Raw genomic sequence first — 25,574 nt, 5'->3', positions numbered from 1 at the left:
CCATTATGTACAGAGAGAATTAAAAATCCTCGAGGCTAACAATGTTCTACCTACTCTAGACCCTGGATATCCTTCAACCTCCTCATGTCTGCTCGGCTCTGGCTATGCTCTTCTGTCAGGTCTGGAACGCCCTCAGCACATGCTCATTTTGCTCCAGATAGTCCCAGGGCTGCTGCTCTCATGCTGTGTAGCCCTCTGTGCCCCAAACTATCTCATTTGAGACAGCAAATCTGTCATTATTCTTTAAATGTACTTAATTTCTTCTCCAAAAATGCTTGTTGATCAAGATCTGTCCTTCATCTTTGTGTTTATGCGTTGTCAGGGTCTCTCTTCAGAACACAAGGTCATGAGTGGCAGAACCATGTGAACCCCTCAGCTTTCATAACCCTAGTTAGGCACACATTGGGTTCATAAGTGAATGAAAAGTGGGGGCATAAGAAGAGTGTGTTTGGGGTTGGGGATTTAGCTCAGGGGTAGGGCGCTTGCCTAGGAAGCGCAAGGCCCTGGGTTCGGTCCCCAGCTCCGGAAAAAAAAAAAAAAAAAGATCCAAAAAAAAAGAAGAGTGTGTTTTCAGTAGAGAATGCGATTCCCACTTTGAATGTGTTGAATCTAAAGTCTTTACAGTACAGCAGACAGAGCTGATGTTTACAAGACAGTTACCAGTTCGGTTTCCTTGGGAAAGACAGAGAGGTGGAAAGCTCCTTAGAGTGAGTGAATTGTGGAACATGTAAGGAGATAATACATCCTGACTGCCATTGCTGGCCTGTTCTTTTGAAAAGCTTTGTGAATTAAAAAAAAAAATATGATTGTATTCTTTCAATAAAACAAAAGCCAGTATAGGCAAGACTAATAAAAGGAAAATTAATGACTGATTAAAAAACAGTGGCTAAAAGCTGGGTGGCAGAGGCACTCGCCTCTAATCCCAGCACTTGGGAGTTTGAATCTTGCTCAGTCTACAGAGTGACTTCCAGGACAGCTAATGCAACACAGAAAACAAACAAACAAACAAACAAACCCTTGTCTTGAACAACAACAGCAAAAACCAAAAATCAAAACAACAGTAAAACTGACAGCTAAAAGAGGAAGGAGAGAAGGATCAGAAAGGATTCACTGTCTTGTCTAACTGCAGTGTGCAGGATCACGCTGGGCCATCTCCAAGGAGCCAAATGATGACCCCACAGTTTAGCTTTTCACTCCTCTCCTCTGCTCTTCTCTGCTCTGAGATGACTAAATTGTAAGGAAGACTCTTATAAGGAGGAACCCTGTGACAAGTGGTTCACTAGTAAATGTTGGAATTTCTTCATCCACAGACCCAGTGCTTCTAACTTTGGGCACCACTGTTTCTGATCAAGGGATGATCAATGGTCTTTCCAATTTCCCCAGTGGTTTCACTGTTGTGGCTTATAATTAGCCATGGCCAGAATATTTACACTGTGGAAATTGGTCAGTGCATCAAATCAAGGATATTTCCCCCTTGGAGAACTTGTGTCCTAGCACATCACTTGCTGGTCACATGAATGGATTGCAATGTAAGTGGGGTCCTTGTCTGTCTTATTTATTGTCATGTGGATAGCATCAACAAAGTCAATGAATGGGGTTGGGGATTTAGCTCAGTGGTAGGGCGCTTGCCTAGCAAGCGCAAGGCCCTGGGTTCAGTCCCCAGCTCTGAAAAAAAGAAAAAAGAAAAACAAACAAACAAACAAACAAACAAAGTCAATGAATTTGTTGAATACTGAATTTAGAAGTCTAATGACGATGACTTAACCTTTGTTTCCCCATGAACATTATCGTTTCTTCCTTTTGTGACATTTGAAGGCATTTCCTGCCCATCACAGTTTCTTGTGGTTGGAAACTGACCTTCCCTTGCCTTTCCTTATAGCCATGTAGCCTTTGAGGACTTTTCAATTCTTTTAAAATCTTTCTCCATTCTCTGTCTGTATTGATAAATCAGGGTAGTGTTTCTGCCAGCACACGAGAGGAATCTTCACCGGTCCAGCAGATGTATTGAAAGGTACACTGACAGAATCCTGGTAGGGCATTATTCTTCAACTGCAAGTCTTTTTCCTTTCCAAAAGTGAGCAGACCTTTAGTTTTTCAATACTCAGCAAAACCTGAGTATTGAAAACCCAGTTAACCATCAAGGCAAACAACCCTAGGGTAATTCTGTCAAACTCCCCTGCTGCTAAATCACTTGGTGTGAAACTAAGACATAAATACAAACTTCTTCGCTAAGCCCAGTGAAGCATGAAGGGAGGCTCCCGGCTCTAGCAGATTTTGAGTCTAAAGTACAAAGATGTTTTCCAGTTAAAAAAAAGAAAGCCTTGGGTTCCACCAAAGGTGCATAACAGTGTGAGAGAATCACGGATGGGGTTCTATAGAGAAACACTGCTGAGCGCAAAGAGATAGCAGCCCATCTAGGTTAACATTAAATGATATTTGAGCCAGAGTGAGGGGGATAGGTCAGCCTGTGAAGTACTTGCCATGCCTATGTAGGGACCTCAGTCAGAGTCCTAGCATTCACATAGCAACAACAACAATAACAACAATAAAACTCCCCAAGTTATAACAATTGGGCGTGGTGGTATATACTTGTAATCCTGTGCTGAGAAAGCAAGACAGAAGGATTCCTGGGACTCAATAGTTAACAACTGTGGCCTCATTGACAAGCCCCCACATCACAGTGGCTTCAAAAAGTATGGTGGACAGGATGATACCCAAGGTTGAGCTCTGTCCTTTGCATGATGGACATGTGCCATGAAAACATACATTCACCTGTGCACACACTGAGCGAGTCACTGAGCTCGTAACCAACACATGGACTAGAGAGAAACAAAGGGATTCTGAGCATAGCCTTTGGGAACAGCAAAGCTAGAACCCAATGCATTAAAGCTTGAACTGAACAGGTAGCTCCTTGTGAGAGCCTGGAGAAGCTAGATGTGTTAGGTGGAGTCAGTGGCCAGCCATAACAACCACAAGCCCACCTCCTGGGGCAGAGTCCAGAAGGCACTGGGAGAGTGAGCTGGAAGCCCAAACGCAGTGGTTTGAATGGTTGTGTGGCCTCAGGCAAATTACTGAACATCTTTACCTTTGTAAAAAATAAAAATAAACACCCACACCCATACCCACCCACACCACCACCACCACCACCACTACCAACAACAACAACCCATAAAGCCCAAATAAACAAAACCCCAAAAGAGAAGACATCCGTTCCTACAATTGACCCCAGAGCTATCAAGAGGAATTGGTACCTAATAGGTAATATGAATGCTCATCACCGTTATTAAGTTTTTGTTATTATTATCCAGTGACTAAGGAGTCTGAGACCTGCTTTTAGGTAATGTCTTCTAAATCACTGTACGTATTGGTGATGTCAGAATTCTATTGCTATGTATCTAAGTCTTTGACAATCTGTTTCTTTGAGCTCTTGACTATCTGTTGGAAGAGAACAGTGACACTGGCAAAAACAAAAACAAAAACAAAAACAAAAAAAACCCCAAAAAACAAAAAAAACCAAACTGTGACAAAAAGAGAATACTGGGTTACTAAGCCAAGAATGTGACCTCTCACCCTGAGGACCCCCACGAGGCTGTTTTTCTTTCCTAAATTAAAGCCAGTGAGGTTAAACGTGTGGATTCTAATGGCGTTCTTTGCTCAGTCAGGCTTGGTCCACAATTTGAGCATAAGATTTGGTGATTAAACAAAATATCTTGGTTATGTCGGGGGGAAAAGAAATTCCAAGCTACAGACTTTTCCTCGGAGAGCAGTGACCTCAGTTACCTTATGTGCCAGTGGGAAAACGAACCACGCAAATGTCCCTGTTTACCAGAGCTGTCATAGTGATGGCCACTTTTGTTTTCCGATAGGGGACCAGGCGGTGTACTAGTTTAGGTACCTGAAGAAATCCTGGGGGACATTCCTGCTATTTAAATTAATTATTTAACTCAGCCCTATTTTCCAACCACCCAGTGTTTCGGTGACCTTGAGTCATGCCTTCTGGCAAATGTGTAACCATTGAAAAGTCTTCACAGTCAGAAACTGCAAACCGAAGCACAGGTTCTTACTGTTGTTTTTGGTTTTACACAGAATAGTGAAGTCTGTGAATTAAGTGCATTAGTTAGAATAATATATTCAGGGATTTAAGGAATTTGGGTCAGGTTTTATATCAACCCCACTACCTCTTGCTGGACCTCAGCTCAATCCTTTAATCTTCTGGCTTCTTGCTCCATCTGTAAGAGAGATGCCTCTGGCAAGGCACTAAGTGCAGTAGCTGTAGGAATAAATTAAATAATGGACTTAATGTAACCACCGAGAATGGAGCAAATTGCTCTTTTGTGGGATCCATTAGCTCAACTGAGAATATTAGCACAGGACCCTGAGTGTATGATTGATGTAAGAAGTAAGAAAGCATCCATTTTCATTCTGTGCCTTGCCCTGAAATGACATTGGTAACAGATAAATATGAAGGGGGATGGAGAAAGGAGGAACAGAGGAGCGCTTGGTAAGTGAGAAAGAGGAGGGCCATAGGGAAGGGATGGACATATGGGCTAAGGGTGAGAGAGGTATGGAACAACAGAAGAAGGAGGGGGAGGGGGAGGAGGAGGAGGGAAGGGGGGGAGAGAAGAGGGAGGAAGGGAGGGGGGGGGGGAGGGAAAGGAGGAAGGAAGGAAGGGAAGGAAGGAAGGAAGGAAGGGAGGAAGGAAGGAAGGAAGGAATAAAAGGAAGGAAGGAAGGAAGGAAGGAAGGAATAAAGGAAGGAAGGAAGGAAGGAAGGAAGGAAGGAAGGAAGGAAGGAAGGAAGGAAGGAAGAAAAGAAGGAAGGGCAGCTGGAGGGGCAGGCTAGAAATCAAGCCTGTTGCTAAGAAGAACAGGAAGGATGTGAAAGGAAGATTCCAATCAGACCAGAGCTCACTGGAACCCTGGAGGAAAGGAAGGGGGATGAGGAAAGACAGGCAGGGTTTATTCCCCAAGGTTATCCCTGCCTTCCTTTCTGAGGCTTCCTCCTCATCTTGCTACTTTCCCCCAATGAATCGTAAGCCTAGGCTTCCGGCTCAGGAACTCACTTAGCCTTAACAACCCGAGGCAGTCAACTTTCCCCATACTTGACCTACTAGACTGGTCTCTAGGTGCCTCGGGGTGAGAGCAAGCAGTACAGGGAAGTGTGGGAAGGATATTCTGTAGCTATCTCAGCCATACCCACTCAGGCCTTACCTATACTCAGGCTCACTTACCCTCAGACTTTGCCCTCTCTGCACAGCTGACTGTTCTCACACTCCACCTAGCACCTCTGCGCTCAGATGGTGCCTTTATCTAAAGAGAAAAGGACACTGAGATTCATAGCATAGGTCACTCACGTATGATGCCAACATGCCAGGCATCTTCACAAAAGGAAGTTGTTGCAGTATGCACTAAAGACAATGCATGGTGGGTAGAGAAAAACGCCCAGCCAAGGAAACTATAGCACAGTTGACATAGTGGTGTGTGGTTTTGTAGCAGTTAAGTCACTTGATTCCCCCACCCCCACCCTCCAACTCTCCAAACTCACTGCTTTTCGTTACTCCCATTTTAGAGGAGGAAATCGGGCAAAAAGATTTGCTGCTGTGTTTGATTGGGTTTCAGTGGCCAGTGAGAAAACAAAACAAAACTCTAGCTGACTTTCAACAATCTCAATTTTAAGCTACTTACCAGAAGTGTGTGTGTGTGTGTGCTGTGTGTGTGTGTCTGCTGCTGAATATGGGTTGAGTCTCTCTTACCTTAGACTTCTGTGTATTCTTCATATAAATATTCTTTAGACAAGGTTCCTTACAGAGTTTGGCCCAGGAATAACTTTCTCCTAAATGAGGCTATGGCTTCTTTTACTAGACAATGAGAGCTATGGAAACTCCCACTTCCCCTACTTCATGGTTATAGGGAAGTTTGGAGTTTAATTTTGTATTTATATCTTATTATTTGCCTCAACAAGGTTTATTATTATTATTATTTCTTTTTAATGTCTGTCTTTCTATGTAAACTCTTTTTTGAAAGAAAGCACAGTACAAATAATCAAAGGAAAAACAAAATACAGTTCAGCCAGTGCCCCGTGCTAGAGATAAAATGAGTGTCCTATGTATTTTCTGTGATACTCCTGAAATCATTTTATCTGAACGAGAATATATTTGAGACAGGATTCTGGGAAGATACTTTGTTTCATAGTGTTTATCGCTTTTTTAAAAATGTCCCTTAAATAGCATTCTGAAGCACTTTGGGGAAAGAATATCAAATCTAGAGCGAATGAGCTGATTACTCTCATATGTCTTCTTACAGGGATCTAATTAAAGTTTTGAATCCTGTCCAAAGCTGTGCTCTGAAATAAACCAATTTAAAACTACATTCATCAGTCAGACTTAAAATGAGGAGTGGTTTCACCCACTCCAACCATCTGCCAGTGAATAACTATGCTTAATTTGTAGATTCTTATCTGCTTCACCGTTTCTTCAGGAGTACAGCCTACCTTCCTTGTCTTGCTGATTGACAAGCTCTATACTTATGAGGTCATTCATCAAGAGAAGCTGTCTGAAGGGCCGAGATGTTGAGATTCAAAAACAAACCTCCTGTCAGCTCTGTTCTGCTGCTGTTTTTTTGTCCTGAGAAGGACAAAGCCTTTTAATCCCAGAATGTTTATTATGGGTTATCATGATGATTTTTAAAAATTCCTATAAAGAAGAGTGGAAGAAGAGGAGGAGGATGAAGAGGAGGAGAAAAAGGAAGAGGAGAAGGAGGAGGAAACAAAACAGAAAGTCAGGGAGACTAGACAATTGCTGGGCAGAAGAGTGTGGGTCTTAAACACAAAGTAATTAATTAAGAAGAAATCATCGAGTAGTATGCTTCGGTGTCTCACTGCCTCATGCCTCTTCAATTTCCGCTTACACAGTAACTTACACTTTTACCTCTAATGATGTGACTTATTATTTATCTGACAGACGTTTATGAAGATGTGTCAGGCTCTTTGTATTACACAGTTAAATAGCAAACAAACATCATAGCATCTCATGAAAATGCAATTCGTAGGGATTAGATAGAGTGGTATTTAAAAACAAACTGACTCCGGGGAAGGTAAGTAAAAATGGGCTCCACCCACGGCACTTGCTGTACCTCCTTTAAGAATCCATACTGGTTAATTTACATTTTTTATGCAAGGGATAGAAAGAATTTACTCTAGCCATCATTTATTGCAGATCTTAGCAAATGCCTTCCCATGAGTTATGTACGGACTGGTCACATCCAATATTGCTAGTGTTATTTTTAAAGCAGTTTCTTTATTAACAAATAATATCAATTTGCACGTAAATATGAAAGCCATACTTTCTCGTGGAGAAATGTGCATATTGCAACTCCTCTAGCCATTCCACGGTGTCATGGAGGTATTTCGGAATTCAACAGGTTGTGACAAATCCCCAATTTTTTTCCCTGTGAAATGGGCCCACATGAAGCCGGTTTTTCTGTGACTCGAAAGTTTCCAGGTAGCTTTTCTCCGTCTCCACACAAGAAAACCTAGGTGATGCGTTTATAGGCTCATGTGCTTTGTACTGTAAGAGTAAGGTAAGGTAACCACTATGGTGGACACAGAGGTCTCTTTCCAGCTGCATGGCCTCTGTTCCACCGTGTGGGAAGTGGTGCTGGACCATGTAGGACATTCTCACTTCTTTTGTTTTCTCTTTTAAGGGGGCCACCCAAACTGCATACATTTCAGGCCCCGGGAAACTTGCATCTGTTCCTACATGTGCGAACAGAACCCAGTTCACAGGTGTGTTATGAGGATTAAATAGTAAATGCATGTCAGAGAGCAAGGCCATCGGCCGAGGTCAGTGTTCTACGCAAGGTGAAAATCATGTTGTCTTGCTTAATTTGTTTTTCCATGCAAAAGGATGCTAGGTCCGGGGCAGAAAGGCCGCGCCATAATTTTCATGGACTCTAGATATGTCTGAGTCTCTTTAGTTATTGAGAATTAAACATTCTTACTTTGTTTACCTTAGGTGCAAAGGCAGCAATATTAATTTATATTTAAACACTTGAGTCTATTTTTTTTCTTCTGACTTGAAAACAAGTCAAAACACCTTTGTTGGCTCCTAAAAGTTCTATAAGCCATAGGTGCTGTATCTAATGAAGAAGACAGAATTCTCCAGTGCGAACAATACGTTTCTCAAGCTGTGGCAAAGAAGGAGGAGAAAGAAACAGCAATATGGTTCAACTTAAATGGGGGAGGGTTCAGTGCACAGCCCGGAAACAGTCATGTGGACGGAAGGAGGCACTTAGTGTTCAAAGTAGTTGGCCACTCAGATAACCTTGGCTTAATTTTGAAAGATAGTATTAAGAATCTATTTTTCACGCAGTGTATTTTCAGGTGTCTTGTTGACCATTTTGGAGTCATGTTATTATCGGGGGCTATTTATTTTAGAAAATAGTCTCCATCCTGCCAATTTGCATATTGCTGTAGATTCTAGAGTCTAGAATTTCAGTCAAAGTTCTCTCATAAACTGCTTGGCCTTAGCTCACCAGATAAATCACATCTGAAAACAAACAAGCGGCTCCCTATGGAAGGTGTGTCTGCACAGCCGAGTGACTGCGTGCCAGTGGCTCTGTCTGGCACATTTCTGAACTTCGCAAAATTAATTGTGCTAAAGAGAACACCATCAAACGCGTCCGGCACAGAGCGTAAACATCTTCAAACCACGACTCTGCGCCATAAAACACTCCTACCAATTTCATTTGGTGCATTACTCTGGAGGAACACCGAGGCCAAGTGAAACTGCGGAAACGGGAACAATGCACGGAGGAAAAATCTCACCCCATTAAGGGATCCGTTTCTTCTCTGCACAAATAAGCCCACCACGCCTCGGAGGCACGACTAGATGGCTCCAGGATGTTCTCAGATGCCCCCGCAGGCCCTCAGGAGCTGAGAGGTCCCCTCACCAAGAAGGTAGGGGAACTGAGTGGCAGCGCCACGGCCTTGGAGCAGTTTAGGTAATTCACAACATCAGAAAGAAAAAAAAAAAATCTAAGCAAACAGGCGTGCCTAATGCAGAAATCGGAATCCGTGTGCCTTTTCAGAGCGACCAGAGTTTCCTCCTCCATGTAAGGCTTGCAAAGAGCAGTGACAGCGGTTTGGGAGCTGCGCTGCTTCCCGCAGGGCCGCCTGGGTTCCGCTGGCCTTTCCAGAAGCTTTACACCCGCAGGGCCGCCGCGCTCTAGCCCGCCGCTCCGTGACCTTGCAAGGCTGGCCGCGCGACCCGAGTCTCAGCAGAGGCACCTCCCTGGGCGCCGAGCCCGCGCGCGACCGAGCGCCTCCGACTCACGCGCGGCCTCGCGGGCCCGCGGGCCCGTGCGCGCGGCAGGGACGGCGGGGAGGGCTACGGGGCGCGCGGGGCGGGCCTGGGCGGGGCCTGGGCGCTGCGCCCCCCGCCAAGCTTCTTGCAGGCGCCGCCTCCGGGCGCGCAGTCCGCGCCTGAGCGTCTCGGCTGTGGCCGGGGCCGTTATCGTCGCCTGGCGCTGCGGTGGCTCGCGGGGTTGTGAGAAGGCAGCGGTGGCCCGTCGTCGGTGGCCGCTAGAGCCGGCCTGCAAGGGGACAGCGGCGCCAGGACGGCGGCTGCTGCTGGACTGCTTCTTCCCGACTGCAGTCCGGTGCTGCAGGGTCCGGGCTGCCCCGGGCGGCGGCCGACTGGGATGGCAAGATAGCGGCGCGGGAGCGGCCGGTGAGTGCGGGGGCGCGGCGCGGCAGCCCGGAGCGCGTGCGGGGGGGGCGCGTCCCCGGCTCTAGGGCAGCGCCGCTCGGGCTCGCGCGGTCCGCGCCAGCCGAGGGTCAACCCTGCAGTCCGCGCCCACGCGGGCTGCACCGCGCGAAACTTGTGCGGCGCGGAGGGCAGAGAGTTCCAAGGCCAGAGGTTACCAGGGGATGGGCAGGACCTTTAATTTCCCTTTCGGAGCTGCGACCTGCCAGATGGTTTCTTGTCCCTAAACCTCAGAGCTTCAGAAAAGTAGTTCCTCGTCCTTTCTGTTTTGATGGTGCATTTGACTGACCTGTCTGCATTTCTAAGTGCTTATGTCCAAAGGCGCTAAACTTATTAAACTCCAAGTTAAAGTGTAAGGCGAGCAAGTTAGGCTTCGTGATGGATGGCTTTCCTGATGTGTTGTCTAAAGCACAAAGCTGGGATCGTGAATCCAGACGCACAGAAAACTGCACAGCAAGTGTTGTGAACTTAACACGGGAGCTCGAGTAATGTGATTCTGGCCCCCACCTTCAGCTGCCAAAACACACGAGGAGTCTTTCATTTACGCTAGGGTTATCTTTGCGACCCTCTTTGTATGTGTGTTTAATGCAGTCAGATACTAATAGGACGCGTGCGTGCGCTGTTATTGACTGACAGTTATATGGGAAGACATTCTTTACATTTACTTTGTGTTTCTTTAAAGAATTTTTTTTCAGCAGAGCTTTCCAGTTTAAACTTTGCCGTCCAATGTCCTCGCTTGCATATTTAATTCAGCAAATAATATTTGCCTAGAGTCAGGAGTTCAAAAGTGGTGCCCAAATTATATTATTTAAAGCACCCTCCCAATGAAGAACTAAAGCATTTGTTTACTGCAATTGATGCTGTCCCCTCCCCTTACAGGATTATCTTGACACAGATCTGAAGTCATCCTCCACTAGGAGCAGAGGCTCCTAGGGTAAGCCTGGTATAGGGAAGCAAATCTCAGGATAGCCTGTACTTTTAAAAACACTGGGCTGTACTCTTTGTTTCTTTCCCTGACTTTTCTGTCTTACAGCCAGGTGGAGACGGTGCCCATAGGAAGGCATCCTTGAAGAACCAACCCTAAGCTCGGTTTCAATAGGAACACTGTATCTATCAAGGAGGCCAGAGCAGCTGTTTGCTCTGCCAGAGTTGAACCGAGGTGTATTTGCTTTGTAATAGGTGAGATCACGAGCTGCTCTGCTCCAATTAGAGGAGACTTGGCGTCTCCCTCCGGGAGATGAGAGTCAGGGACTGTGCTGTGAAAACCAAATGAAAATTTCCCGAGATTTAAAAACGACTGCTACTGAAGACTCACTTTGGAGGACAGTGCTAGGAACAGGGTAACCGATCGGGTGAGGATGTCACCATGTTAATTTGTGGGACGCCTCTTCACGTTAGAGACAATTCAGTAGCTAGAGTTCAGAGTAAAGGGCACATCTCCCACCACAGCCCTAAGGCATCCCGCTTACTGGCTCCTGTCTCTCTCGGAATGTAGCCTGATGCTTGGTAAACGCCTTGCTCTTTTTTGTCTTCCTACTGACTGGGATACTTTCATGCCCTGTTCTGTACCAGCTTCTCCTCTCCACGAAGTCCTAAGTCTCTCGTCCCCCTAAGTCTCTCTAAGACCCACCATCTGAGAACTCCATTAAGGATGAACCATACTTTACTTAAGCTTCTCTCTCGAGGTATATATATATATATATATATATACCTCGCTGTGAGGTTGTCGTAAAGCCCTTTTTTTGAGGCTTTTAGGTGGATTTCAGTCATTCCCAGGGCCCACAGACAGCAGTAACTTGGGTCTTCACATCGCAGGGAAGTGGAGACTGCCCTGCCCAGTGCACATTCTTCCCTCTCAGGACTCCAAAGTGACCCGTGGGGATTTGTGGCATCTCTGCTGTGAAATGAGGCCTAAAGTGACCCTCCTAATGACAACAGAAAATAACAATTGTGCAGTTATAAGAATAATCTACCAGGCCCCGTGTGGAGCCTTTAATCCCATCACTCCCGAGGCAGGGGCAGGTGCGTCTCTGTGAGTTCTACGCTAGCCTAGGCTACGCCCTGAGTTCCAAGCCAAGGCTATATTATGGGCCCTGTCTTTAAAAAAAAAATCTTAATCGTTTAAATGTTTTTAAATATAGAGTGAAGACAGGACGGGTATTTTGTGTTTCAGAAGATTTGCTTGTCATTAGGATAAAGTCTGCTTTCTGTGGTCGGTCACCACTGGCTTGTACTTCAGTGCGAATAAATTGCTTTCACACCTTTATAGTTAGGGAAAGGATTGCTGCCAACTCTTAGGGGAAGGATGCTTTTAAAAATATTTGTCCTTGGCATCTCTTACAGTGATTTTGGAAGCAGAATAAATCGTAGAGGTTAGGTGGTGCAGATGCGAGCATTTGAGCATGCTGCATTATGTAGCCTGATGTGGCCATATGTGGAGGCTCCTCTTCTCCTCATCCTCCTCTTCCTCTTTTTCCTCCTTCTATAAGCTGTAAGGAACCTTTTAAACATCTAATTAAAACCCAATCCACGCTTAGCATTTAGAGTATTGTATTTTTTTTTCCCTTTGTTACATGGGACCAAACATGTGGTGTCCATACAAAAGTGTTAACACTGTCCATATTTGTTCTTCAGAAAGAGGTGTTTATCAGTCTTCTGTTAATATTCCGGTCAATTTTCGGGAACCTGAGATCCAGCTTATACAGGACACAGACAGGCTGTCATGAGTTCCCATCTGAATTGTGGAGATGGATAAAAAAAGTGAGGAAGCGGTGAAGAAAGATGGTATCGGGTTAAGGACCAGGAAACAACTAACCTGTGTGGCTGAGGTAGAGAGGCAGGCGTGTTTTAGTCAGAGAAGGGCGTGGCCGAGCTAGAGAGGGGCGCGGCTAAGGAAGAGGGGCGTGGCTGGGGTGGGGGCGTGGCTGAGCTAGAGAGGCTGTAGGCAAGGTAGAGCGCCACCTCAGAGAAGCTTCTCTAGGGTAGACTGCTGAGCACTGACTTTGGGAAGAAACAGCCTGTGATTCTAGAGAACCGGAAAGTGTAGCTCAGGTAGAGGGCACTTCAGGCATCAACACCCAGGCAGGGCCACCACTGTGCTATGCCGATGCTGAGGAAAGGGGGAGGCTGCGGGCATGTGCTTGGATTTGGGTGCTGCTGTGGAGAAGAACAGAGAGAGGCCTCTGTGCTGGCTCCAGGAGTTCAGGGACAGATCTTGCTGTTTCCTGTTGCAAGCACAGGAGAGGCTCCACCTCTGTCCTGCCTTATTTGTTGAATAGATGAACAAATAAATAAAAACCTTAAGAAATAATCTTGCCTGATTTCTGGTCAGAATTCTTCGGAGTCTTTTTATCTGAATCCTCCACCTTGCCTCTGGCGCTTGCTTGGCCTTACCATGTGTGTGAGAGTTAACACACTCTCAGATTGTTGCCTTAGGTCTCATTCTTCTGCCATGAGATTCAAGTCGGAAGTGCTAAAAACAAACAAAACATTAACACAGCCCCTTTTTAGTAAATCATAGTGATTTCCGAGAGATATTTAGTCCCAATTTTCACTTTTGGTTCCAGTGGAACAGTCGTTTACATGGGAGTGAATAATTCAGATGCTTTTTTTGTATGTGATGGTTTGGGTCTTTGGGCGTGTGGCTGACCAATGAGTTGTGCCAAACTCAGGTATGTTATTCTCCCAGGAGAAATGTGTGTGTGCCTACTCTATTTTAGGAAATAGCAGGAACTTGTGGTATTTCCTCTTCCCAACTCCTAATCTGTTTGTTATTCTAAATATATGTTCCTTTATATTAATTGAAAGCTTGGGAAATGGGTTTCATGCCAAGCAATTGTTACAGCTGTGTAATAAGAGTCTCTTTGCTGATCGACTGTTGGGCTCCTATTAGGAGCTCCTGTACTAGGAGTTCTGTAATCTTGCAGAATGAGAGAGCTTGATCCCCCCACCCCCACCCCCACCACCCCTTTCTTTTTAATTTCCTACTCTGACTAGTTGATACCTGATAGTAGTGACTTGCTTCCATGTAAAATAATTGTATCTCCCAGCTGGGCGTGAAACAGCCTGTGCAGACACTAAGAAAAGAGTGGATTCTTCCCTGCTCCCTGAGTGAGTTGCCTTTTTCCTTTTCACGGTCGGTCTTACTGGTCGGTCTTACTTGCGGCAAGTAGCTGAAGCCAGGGAGCAGTTGTGGGGAGTTTCGAAGCTTAGAAATGCAAGCACTTCCAAGCAGTTGCTTTGCAGTCCTTGTACAGATTGCCGAAAGACAGGAATTCCAGTTGTCTTACATTGTCTTGAGTGATACCGCATGTGTTCCTTTTAGACACATGTGGTGCTGCCGCTGCCCCTGCTGCTGCTGCTGCTGAAGGAGGCTGAAGTAACAGCCTTGCCACTCAGTGTTGGGAGGCGAGGAGAAATTTCTGGCGTGTGTTTTTGTTTTCTAGTGTACTTTTGCATGGTGGGAGGTTTTTCTCTATTTTTCATTCTTTTGGCTTATAAGGCCGAACAAATTGGCATTAGCATGTCTAGAATCAAGCATAATCTTGCTACGTGGTGGTATCTTGAAGGGCCACTAGGAGGCGATATTTCTTTCTGAAGGTCCGTGTGTGTGTGTGGTTGGGTTATGCCTTCATCCCCAAAGCACACTTCTGTAAGAAGTCCCTAGATCCAAGGACAGTCGACATGGTGGTAGCAGGAACATCTGGTGGAAAATAACAAGTGCTGACAGAGAACAGCTTCCCGCTTCTAATATTAGAAAATGCTAACAGGGCAGATGGGTTGTAATTGTCCTGTGGACAGAAACGTGTGAGTTGGTTGAGCCCGTTGGTGGTGATGGTGGGTGGTGGTGAAGGTGAGACTGTGGCCCAGAGTGACATGCTGTGACCCCGGGGCTAGTCGAGTGCCACTGTGAACATTAGGGCACGATGACAAAATGCCTGCTGTTTCCACACAGCCGGCCTGAGATCCACCTCTATGCCCTTCTTTAGAGCATAAAAGTGAGTAAGGTGAGAACATTCGAGAAACTTCTCCAAAGAAACTGTTAAAGTTGGGAGCGTAAGTCATCTGACTGGAACTTTACCTGGTGTTTACTCCTAAAGGTGCCATGAACAGCAGTTTTACTGTAGTTTTTTGTTTGTTTGTTTGTTTGTTATAAGGAGTTTTAGGGGAGAACATATGCAAGGTCTAGACAGAGATGAACATGGAAGCTCTTAGGAAAATTCAAACAACGTAGCCACACCGTGGAGCTTGAGAGGCAGAGGACCGGTTCGGTTCACCAGCTCAGCTTCTAGGGTTTAATGTGTAAAGAAACTGAGATCCAAGGAGGTCACCATTTGCTGGTGATGACTGACTGGCATCCTGACGCTCTCTTACTGACGGCTACCTATAGGAGTCTAGAGTAGCGTCTCCCTGAGGGGTTCACCACTGTGGGCTTCCATGTGTCCTCAGCACTGGCCAGTGTTCAGCCCGCAGCAGGCACTCCCCTAGTTGTTAATAAATATCTAAAAGTTTTGAGACTGTCCTATGGGCACATTATCTGTGAGAGGATGTTTATATAATATGAATGAATATATAATTTCTCATTTTAAAAAAAACAAACAGTATGCTACTTTTGAAACCCAAATTCCTAATTCTAGCACTAGCCAACTGGGCAGGTGTGGCTGCCTCGTGTCCCTTACTGACCGTGCAGTGACTTTTCCAGGAGTCACCCTGTGAACCCACTAATACCTGGTATCCTTAACGTTTTATCTTTGCTGTTTGAAAATGTATTTACTTTTAAGATTGAACGGTGCCTTGAATTGTTTGCCTTTCTTCTACATGTGTCTTTATCAGTCAGGGATTTCGAAATTTCAAAACCTTACGGCCTCGTTGGAATTTGGGTGCTTGAAATCAAATCTAGCAAGCCCCACAAGCTCTGGAAATTGTCCCTTCGAGATGCCCGGCGGATGTTTGAATTGTGGTAACTTTCCAGGAGGGCAATTTTGTATATTACTCATCAGAAGCCTCAAAAATGTGCCCTGTCCCTTAGTCAGGCATTTCTACCCCTAGGAATTTAAACTAGGGGGTGGGGGTGGGGGAACGTGTGTGTAGAAACCAGCTTACAGCTGTGGACTGGCCCCACAGCACCAGTGTGTGGGTCTCCTGACGTGAGACGGGTCCTTCCCACAGGGATGACCAACTTGGTGGGAATTCTACTTAGTGGCATATAAGTGGCATATATGAGAATCAGGAAGGGAGATCAGGGGAAAAAGTTGTCTGCAGATGCTGAGGGCTGCCCCCCTACAATGCACATATTAAAACCACCCTTGCAACTTGACAAACTATTCTCGTAACTTTCTAAAGCACCAGTTACACAGTGGAAACCGCTTCGGTGCGCAGTAATAGGAATGGATCATGGTATTCATGAGTAAGGAAGGCAAAGTACTGCAGGGGGATGCCCGTTGGTAGAGGAGTTACACAAAACTTAGCATTTGACAAGCGGGAGGACCAGGCGGCCTGTGTAGGCTGATCTAAGCTTTGTTTCTGGAGTGTGCATGTGCGTGTACACATGTGTTCCAGAACACTGCGTAGGGCGCTGCCAAGATTACACTCTCTAGACACTAGGTGAGATTATTTCTGTGTGGAGCAACAATAGCTCTACTGCTCTTTAGAACCCCCGCCCCTCCCCCAATTCCCAATATCTAAAAAGCATGTGGTGCAGGGCAGGGGCTGGGAGGAAGTTCCAGTTCCGTTCCCAGCGGTTGTGTGAACTTGAGTAAGTTCCGTGTCTGTTTCGGTCCCGGTTGAGTGGGGGAACGATGCCTGCCTGCTGCTTACCGGCAGAGGTGGCTTGCTAGACATACCCCGAGATCGTAGGATGACGGAGACTGAACGTCCTTAAGAGTTTTGTTTTATAAATTATATGGGTCGGGGGAAAAAATTCCAGGGCACCCTGACAGAGCATTGTTCCTGGTCCTTGGGAAATAATTTGAGGTTTTAAAAGAAAAATCATCCATTTATTTGTGCGTGAGCATGCACATGTTGGGTGCATGCCACAGCGCATGCGCTGAGGTCAGAGGCCGACTCTCAGGAGAGTCTTTTCTCCTTCCACCATTGCGGTTCCAGGGATTGAACTCAGGTGGTCAGGCTTGGTGGCACCTGCCTTTGCCTGCTTAGATGCAAATGCTCATTGTGGGTTTTTTTCTTTTTTCTTTTTCCTCTTTGGAAGTCTTTTTTTCCCTTCTGTTGTTGTCTTGAGTAGTCCAGCAATACATTTTTCAAGGTTAGGTCTGTGTGACTCATTCAGTGGTGGGTGTGTCTGTTTTGCCAAGCACTGGACAGGCCACAGTGCCCCAGGTACAGGTGCCCTTGCCCCTTGAATGACCCCAGGAGCAACCACGGGCACTGCAGAGCCAGGAGGTCACTAAGGTAAGGTAGCAAGCAGCTGATCCTGGCCTCCTGTCCTGTACTTTCAAAAGAAAGCATGCGATGTTACTTTCCAGTGAACACAAACACTGCCATCTGCCTGTTCAACCTGCTGGATGAGCCTCAGCTCCGTTACGTCACCTTGTTGACACTGACAGATGACATCTATTGAAACTTCGGGGACACTCTCTCAGGCTTCTAGGCTGAAAACTGCTATTGCATCTTCTGCGAAGGGCACGCTTCTGCAACGGGGAGGGAGGGCTCATGCTGTTTTGAAATTTATCTTTTGTAAAGTCTCCGAGCCCCTCCTAATAAATCCAGGATGTGTGGCATTTATGCATCTTCTGAGTGAGAAATTCCAGCATGTATCTTCCCAGGGGACAAGGGCAATGGTGCCTGCACCTGAGAGTACGTGCAGCTGCCTAGCTTTAATGAACTGTGGAGAGACAAGAGACTTCAACGTCGGTAGCAGTTGTGGACCGCACACGATCTGTGGATCTGCAGTATACATGTCAGGCTCTATGATGAAAGTGGAGAGTCAGTCCTCACAAAAGGTACCTGCGTGACAAATGCTGACCTTACATTTCATTCCCTCCTAAGGCTAAATGAATCGTGGACGTTGTGTCCCCCCATGGGAGGTCATAGACATAGGTAGGGGACGCAGCAAGGTCCACGTTTTATCGTACGTCAGCTCCCATCTATGGCGTTGCTTCCCACAGCCCACCGCAGTCCCTGCTCCTACGGTGGACGTAGCAGTCAGCATGCTTCTTTCTCCTGGGGTGCGGGCTGCTTTCCAGAATTGCTCCTGGTGAGAGGCGAGGCGTGTGCGGTGGTGCATAGACGGCAGCTGCACTGTGCTGGCACGAAGACGCAGACTGTTGGCCAAGTATAGGATGGAGCAATGCTGTCCTCAAGGCCAGGATCAATGAAATCACAGAGGACTCTGTTCTGGAACTTTCCAGCTCACAGGGGGCAAAGCCACGCCTGCTGTCAGCGTGTGGCAAAGGCTGTATTGTTGAGGTCGATACTTGTGAGAGGTCCTTAGGTCACTGTCTTGTGGGACAGTGGTTCCCCTTTACTCTTCTGCTTCCCGATGCGATGTGAGTTGGTTTGCCCCTCCACATGCCCCCCACCATAGTGTTTTGCCTCATTGTACACATATAGCAAAGGGTCCTATGGACACAGACCTTTAAAACGGTGGCAGTAAACCAACGTCATGCGTTGGTTTCCTTTGACGTTTTGTGACTGACAGAAAGTTAACACAGGAACCTGTAAGGAAAGATGGACTGTGGAAAACTCCAGAGCAGCACAGCTGATTGTCGGCCGAGGATTTGGGGCCAATATTTATAGGGTGTCTGGATGCAGGGTTCGTTTTTAAATATCAAGAGGCAAGGTCATGAAGGACTAGCATTCAACTATAGGATTTCCTCATCTATATTTTCCCACATCCCATAATGTGGGTCATGTTGGACATTCAGTTTCCTCCCTCCCCCCCCATTTAGTAACACGGCCTCCAGTAACGTTCCCCATGTTACTAAAAATTCTTCGATATGAATTGATGAAGCTGGACATGCTGTCAGGAACAAACCCAAACCATAATTCGAGAATTTACGTTGCTCATCTTTTAAAATTCATAGTTAAAGCAGCAGTCACTGGGCATAAAGCCCTTACCCCCACCTGAGTATGTTGCTCAGAAATACCCAACACAGGCTACTTACCTGTAGAGAAGACCTGGTTTTACCAGGGAAGGATGTGGTGCTGGCATTGACTCAGTTCAGGTGAGGACCCTCTGCTCTAATCATCACTGAGGTGTTGATGGATGGGGAAGCGCCCATCCTCCAACTGGAAATCAGAAAGATTGGGATATCATGATCCCTTCTGAGCACACACCTAAAATGACTGGCAGACTCGCGAATCTCACCTCTCAAAAGTTCCATTTTCTAATACTACCAGCCCCAAGACCTTGGCAGCCGGTCACGGCCGACCCCTGGGGGATGTTAGCCCTCAAACCACAGCTTCTGGTGACTTTCCTGAGCCAGAAATTAAAGACGTTGGTATAGTTTTTATCATTTTGTTCCAACCAAGTAGTCAGAAAAATACTTGTTCGTTTTATTAGATGCCATTTCTTTACTGGGATTTTTTTTTTTTTTAAATTCTGCATCTACATCTGTACATTTTTAGAATTTGAACTATCTTTAGATGCAATAGATACAGTGTTAATTCCAGTGCTTGGGTATCAGGAAGGTAGATTAGTGCAGCTCTGAGTTTGGTTTGCATAGTGAGTTCTAGGCTAGTCAGGGCTGTATAGTGAGATTCTGTCTCGATATAAATAAATAAATAAATAAATAAATAAGGGAACTATCTTTTAAAATTACATGGGTAAAATACTTTATACAATTTGAGAAAGCTTGGAGACTAATCCTTTTAAAGTTTTAGTCTCAACCTTTAGAGGTAACTGCATATGGTATGATATTATATATGATAGATTAATTTCTGGGCATAATCAGACCTTTGTACTGGCCAGTTTTATGTCAACTTGACACAAGCTAGGGTTATCAGAGAGGCAGGTGCCTCAGTTGAGAAAACACCTCTGTAAGATCCAGCTGTAAGGCAACTTAATCAGTAACGAATGGGGGACGGCCCAGCCCATTTGTGGGCGGTGCCACCTGGACCCTGTGGTTCTGGGTTCTATAAGAGAGCAAGCTGAGCAAGCCAGCCACCAGTAGCAAGCCAGCAAGCAGCACTCCTCCATGGCCTCTGCATCAGCTCCTGCTTCCAAGATCCTTCCCTGGGTGAGTTTTGATGATGATCTGTTGTATGGAACAGTGAGTGAAATTAACTCCTTCTTCCCAGGTTGCTTTTAGTCATGGCATTTCATCACAGCAATAGTGACCCTCACTATGGTAGGTATATATTTAGTATCCATGCCTCTGGGTATTTTAAGCTGTGGTTGGAACATACACAGTTACATGGCTCTTGTAATATGACTTAAAAATGTAACTTGAGTTAATCATCCTCCATGATTCACAGTTATACATAACGTTCCTTTTATAAAGTCATTGTATTGGGCGTACCTCCTCCATACCTGCTGGGGGCTATGGCACTGAGGAGGAGGGTTGGGTCTTACCCCGGAAGCTTTCCTGCCTCTTAGGGAGCAGCAGGCAGTAAACAAGAATTGCACATCCAGATCTCAGTGAGTGCTCTAAGGATAGGAAGCTGGGTGCGGTAATGTAGAGCGAGGAGGGGGGGTGCCAGGGCTTCTGGGAGGTCAGTAGGGGACACTCCTTCTTTCCCTGGGTGATGGGAGAGGACTCCCTGAGCAAGTGAGTTCTAACCCAAAACCCAAATGGCACATAGGACTGGAGGAGAGGTCAGGGAAGGATGCTCCTGAGGGGGTCCAGACCTGGTGAATAGGAGGAACAACAGAAGGACCCCATGGTGGCCGAAAGGAGAGTGAGATGTTGGAAGGAGAATGGGACTGCTCAGGAACATGGGAGAGAAAGTAGAGGGTGTTTATAAGAATTGACCCCACTTTTACGTGCACAGTGGCAGGGTCTGACGGATATTTTTGGATGGTGACTGTGTCTGCCCTGTGGAGAGTGTGTGGGGAGCAAGGATGCTTCGCTGACTAATAGCTGTGCAGGCAAGAGGTGGCCGACTGGGGCTAGCAGCAGGGATAGTGGGCAGTGTCTCATTTCAGAGCTGAGGAAGCTGTAGCCGCCAGACATGCAGAGGAGGCGAAGGCTGCCGTGCAGGAAGGGCTGAATCAAGGACTGCCCTCGGAGATTTGCTGCCTCTGCTTTTGGGGGAGGCTGAGACGGGATCCTCGTTGGTTGAACTGTGCTCACTAAGGTGATCCTCCTGTTCTGCCCTCCTGGATACCGAGGGTAGAGGCATGAAGCACCATACCTGGCTTACGGTTTCTGGGAGTCATTTTTGGGACATGTCTGTACTGTTTTCGATAGTCCGAAGATTAAGGAAGAATAAGTCAGGGGGGTTGTGAATCAAGAATCTGTTTTGCGTGTGAGCTGAAAATGTCTGAGACGTGCAAGAAACAAACTGTGCTTACATCTGGAGACAGAACTGGTGGGAGCTATATAGAACGTTTGGGGGGGAGGGACCAGAATCAGTTTTAAATGAATGTAGGTTTTACTTAAATTAGCATTAAGTTCTTAAATTTTTAAGAGTGAAGCAAGAGATGGACCAGAATGCTTATGGAGGTCGGACCTTCAGTGGGCCTCAGTGACAGTCACTCTGGTCTTCACTGAACATCTTCTTTGCAGTCTTGTCTAGTATCTCTTGCAGAACAGTTTCTAGAAGTATGTGGGGCTTGTTGTGGTTGTGTTTTGTTCTGTTTTGTTTTGAGACGAGGTCTGTCTACACAATCCTGGATATCCGAGAACTAGGATATTGGCCTCCTCAAACTCACAAATATTCTCCTGCCTCTTTGCCTCTTTACCGCTCTGACTAAAGCACGTCTGGTGCTGACTGAGCAGACGGTGAATGCTCAATAAATGCTTATCAGATTTTTGAGGTTGGTCTGTCATTGTCACCACCACCACCATCATCATCACCACCATCAACATCACCATCATCATCACCACCATCAACATCAAATAAAATTACATCACAACATGACTCAGACCTTGGAGTCGTGCTCAGAAGCTTTGTTCTGGCTTTGTCCTTTACAGGTCACGAGACTCTGGGCAAGTCACTCAGCTCCTTTGTTTCCTCATTGGTGTCATATGAAGGGCACCCAGCCCCGCACTGCCCCGAAGCACTGCGATGGCACCAGAGATGGTCATACAGTCACCCAGTGGCTGTTGGCCTCATTCTTACTAACCCTGTCTAAACCATCATGGGACTGTATCTCACACCACACTCACCACTCCCTGTCCATCGATGTCTTCGAGTTTGAGCTGTGTGTCTTTACCGCTGTTGAAGGCAGCCATCTTGCTTTGGTAGCTTTTTAATTTTTGTTTGCCCCCCTCCGTGTTTTTGCCTATTAAAGCTGTCATATTTGTTGCATGGCATTTTCCGTAAGGGGAAAATGATTGTATCCACCTTGCTGAGCAAGATAGTTCCGTGAGCTATTTCTGCCTTCCAACAGAAGCATATGCCGTAAAGGGATGGGCACACGGGAGTCAGAGTTGGAGGGTACGAGCTGGGATCTGTTGCACAAGTTGACATTTGTTAGAGACAGGAAAAAAGGAGAAGATTTGGGAGATGAAGAAAGGGATATCGTGGGTGGAGCAATGGCAGAGCCCTGCACATTTACTGGACTTGAGCCACAGGCCATGGAGGAAGGGGTAGGACAAACATGGGGCTCAGGGGTGCAGCTGGCAGGAAATGGCAAAGAACTTGTGCCTTGTTCAGATCGGGACTTCTGCAGGCCAGGGAGAGCCGTGAACGATTTCAGCATAGTATGGCTGACCTCCAGCCCTGGGGAGTTGGCTGGGATCATTGCGGTAAGTGAGGGCTGAGAAGGACTCAGCCATCCTGACTTTATCTCCCCTATACCACTGCGGCCTCAAAGGAGAGAGGGACTATGATGTCCTTAAAAGGTGCCCTGTGTGCTCACTTTACCATGCTCTTTATATAAAGCCTCTTGGGGCTGGAGCATCGAGAAGCATTTGGCGTGTGACTGGAGATTTTTGGAACTTGCTCACCCTAGGATAGAGGGGTGCTGTAGGGAGGGAGGAGCTCGTCCCTGGGCAGAGATGGGATGAGAGCATGTAAGGGTAAAGGTAAGGTTGCTAAGAATTGCTAATAATTCGAGGAATCATTTTGTGTATTTTATCTGTTGCTTTTTTTTTTTTTTTAAGACTAAAAATAAACCTTCCAATTTCAGTACCCCTTGAGGACAGGGTCGCAAATGCTACTTACACCGTTACTTTGGCCGCCATATTACAACATGGGTCCACTTTTTTTCTTCACAGCGTTTTCCCACATAGTGTTGCTAAGTTATATTTTTCTCCCCACAGTTTTTTGTACCTGTTCGTTTCCGCTATTGCCATTTTCATCGGGACTGTGAAATGACCAGTGAGTGGTACATCTGTTTTCGTGAGTTTGCAGATCAGTTGCACTGGTCTGCTAGCATCTCCATCGCCACACTCAGTGGATTTGCTGCCTGGTCCTTTTTGTTTTTCCTGCCACACATTTAATGCCTGGCATTCCTCTATCCGGCACACTCATGAAAAATGACACACAGACAACTGGCAGTTGTCCTCTGTCACTTTTGTCCTTATGGTCACCATCGAGTAGCATCTTGTGCGAGCCAGTCAGCTGATAGAAGGTTCATCCTCTCCCAGTCCAACAGTTTGTCAGGTCAGGGGTGCAGCTGGCCGCACTGACCTGACCTCCCTTCCAGATCCCTTTCTCAATACTTTTCGGATCCGGGAGCAGTGCCAGGCCCATCGATCTCTGGGAGTGTAGATCACAGCTGTGCCAATGCTGATGCTTCTTCTGGATCCTCTCGGAGGAAGCAAATCTCTGGATGTGTGCATGAGGGCTTTTCCAGAGAGGTGATAGTGATGGGGGGAGACCCACCCTGCAGGGTACAACCATCCCTCAGGGTCCAGTCAGTCTGGTCTGAAGGAGAAGGGGGTCAGAACAGGAGCTTCAGCTTTATGCTAATGAGCCTTTATGCTAATGAGCGACCGGAAGAGTCACTGCCACCAGTGACTCTTGCCTTCCCCCCCTTGCTGGCCTGATCCCTGAAATGGGCAAAATAAACCCTCCCTTCCTTAAATGGCTTCTTGTCAGCTGCCTGTCACAAACATCGAATACAGTCTACTTCTCGACAAAGAAGACTCTTTGAAGTATTTCTGCCAAAAGCCAATTATTTCCAAACATTTCTTTTTTCTGTTCCATTCTCTGGTTGACAGTGGGGAGAGTCCTCTTCCTCTGTCTGCCTCCCTACCTGCCTGTTCTTTTGAAAAGCAGCTGTAGTCGTCTAAACTGATACCTAGGACTTTGATTTCTGAGATTGGGGGGGGGGTTGACATAATAGCTTCAGATTATAACTCTAAAATGTACCATTAGGGCACGTTTAAGTTATTATGCATGCATTGAAATGCAAATGTTAGAACAATTTGTATTTTAAGACAGTTTTGGTTTGTTTTGTTTTGTGGGTTTTTTGGGGTTTTTTTTGTCTGTTTTTTTGTTTTGTTTTTTCATTTTTAAATCAGGCTTCTTAGTTGGCTCCCTAAGAAGTGTTTTGGCCTGGAAATGTGTTTTGTTTGGCTTGTACACTGTTGTGGTATTTCCACCCCCTCTAAATTAGCTGCTAGCATTTTAAAATTGAGATTTCACATGTTTTTCCGGGCTTTTTTTGTTTTTAAAAGATAGCAAGGCCTTCTTCTGAGAGTGAGAAGAAAGGCCTGGATAGATCTGCAGTGCATGCAGGTGAAGGTGCTTGCCCTGTGGGAGGCAGCTCTTCCTCCCTCTTCTTTCCGGGTCTGTGTAACACAAAACAGCAGTTCAGTCAGAAGCCCAGTGGCTGTGGGATGTCCTGTCTATCGCCTGTATAAAACAGACAGAGGCTCTGGCTTGTTAGCTGCTGGCCACCTAGCACCCCACTATCCTTGGCAAGTCTCAGCCACTTTGTCTGGCATTTGGACTGCGTTTGAGTTTGCACCTGCTCAGTTAAGAGCTCAGCTAATCAAAAGTCTACTTAGCGTTGGAAGGAGGACAGGAAGATGGCAGTTATTTTCCATGCTGTCCCCTTGGCGCAGACTGTCAGATCAGGATATGATTATCTCGTGCCCACAGAAGCAAGTGATGTTTCCTAGGACAGCATTCACCTGACAGGGTGGAAGGAGAGAACGTTCCACAGCTGCTGGTTGCTTGAGGCAATAGACAAGGTATCCTGAAAGTACAATGGCTGTATGACTGTGTTTGTCTCTTTTAGTTTGATGCCATGTAAGGAAGGACGATTCTGAGTCAGAGTCGGGTCAGTTGAGAGCTAAGCCTAACACCGTGGCTGTTTGTCATTGATGCTGTTCTGCTGTTATCATGTTAGTACCAGAAGGGGTGCTGGAGGCCTGGACTCCTCAGGTCTCGGGGGTCTTCTGTTGTGAATTCACAGTTAAATGCATTATTCCGGAGCTGAGATTGGTAGGTGGTGCTGAGTTCAGGTCCCCAGCCCTGCCTCAGATGTGTGAGCTCTCTGTGCCTCAGCGCCTTACTGTAAAGGCTTCATAGACTCTGGCGTCCCGTAGAGTTGGCATGAGGATTAGACCCAAATGCACATACAGTGCGTGCTCTCTGAAAATGCTAATTGCTTATTGTCTGATAGAGTTAGCCAGAGTCAGCATTTGAAACCCATGAAATGATTGCATACCGAGCATTTTCCCTCCCTCAATTAAAGCCGGCTTTTAGGAGAGAGTTTGATCTGCATATTTA

The 25,574-nt window shown here is 46.3% G+C and overlaps 1 protein-coding gene across 1 annotated transcript in view; it reads left to right on the top strand.

Annotated features, from left to right (window-relative positions):
- The first annotated feature begins 9,930 nt into the window (after positions 1 to 9,930).
- Positions 9,931 to 25,574, top strand: part of Lifr (LIF receptor subunit alpha) — a 61,368-nt gene continuing 45,724 nt past the window's right edge. The window contains exon 1 of the mRNA XM_032898811.1: positions 9,931 to 10,943. The gene's annotated coding sequence lies outside the window, so the exon portion shown is untranslated. The remainder of the gene's footprint in view (positions 10,944 to 25,574) is intronic.

Source organism: Rattus rattus, chromosome 3, assembly GCF_011064425.1.
Source record: "Rattus rattus isolate New Zealand chromosome 3, Rrattus_CSIRO_v1, whole genome shotgun sequence".
Taxonomy (NCBI): domain Eukaryota; kingdom Metazoa; phylum Chordata; class Mammalia; order Rodentia; family Muridae; genus Rattus; species Rattus rattus.
This window is presented reverse-complemented; position numbering and strand designations above follow the sequence as displayed.